Here is a 930-nt window from a genome sequence, read left to right on the forward strand (position 1 = left end):
TTTTAGTTTTTAGTTTTTTTAGTTTTTTACCTTTTTTTAGTTTTTTTAGTTTTTTAGCTTTTTTATTTTTTTTATTAGTTTTTAGTTTTTTTGTAGTTTTTGCCTTTTTTTTTAGTTTTTTGTCCTGGTCGCTTTCTCTTTGAGTGTCGTCATTTATTAGTTTTTTCCTTTTTTTTTTAGTTTTTTATTGGTTTTTACCTTTATTTTAGCTTATTTTTCAGTTTTTTCCTTTTTTTTAGTTTTTTTTTATTTTTTATTTTTTTTAGTTTTTTACCTTTTTTTAGTTTTTTTAGTTTTTTTAGTTTTTTAGCTTTTTTACTTTTTTTATTAGTTTTTAGTTTTTTTTGTAGTTTTTGCCTTTTTTTAGTTTTTTCAGTTTTTTTTTTAGTTTTTTATTGGTTTTTACCTTTATAGTTTTTTTAGTTTTTTAGCTTTTTTATTTTTTTTATTCGTTTTAGTTTTTTTTGTAGTTTTGCCTTTTTTTAGTTTTTTCAGTTTTGACGTCACCTAATCCAGTTTTTTCAGGTGACGTCACCTGACACATCCATCCACACATCCATCCATCCATCCATCCACAGACAACTTATTTTTATATATATAGATATATATATATATATATATATATATATATATATATATATATATATATATATATATATATATATATATATATATATATATATATATATATATATATATATATATATATATATATATATATATATATATATATATATATATATATATATATATATATATATATATATATATATATATATATATATATATATATATATATATATATATATATATATATATATAGATATATATATATATATATATATATATGGTTTTAACTACGTAAAACTTGCGAATATACAACATTCTTTGCTGTCCCATTGTCTTTGCATATAAATAGATTGTCAGGTT

The sequence above is a fragment of the Artemia franciscana genome, chromosome 10 (assembly GCF_032884065.1).
Source record: "Artemia franciscana chromosome 10, ASM3288406v1, whole genome shotgun sequence".
NCBI classification, from domain to species: domain Eukaryota; kingdom Metazoa; phylum Arthropoda; class Branchiopoda; order Anostraca; family Artemiidae; genus Artemia; species Artemia franciscana.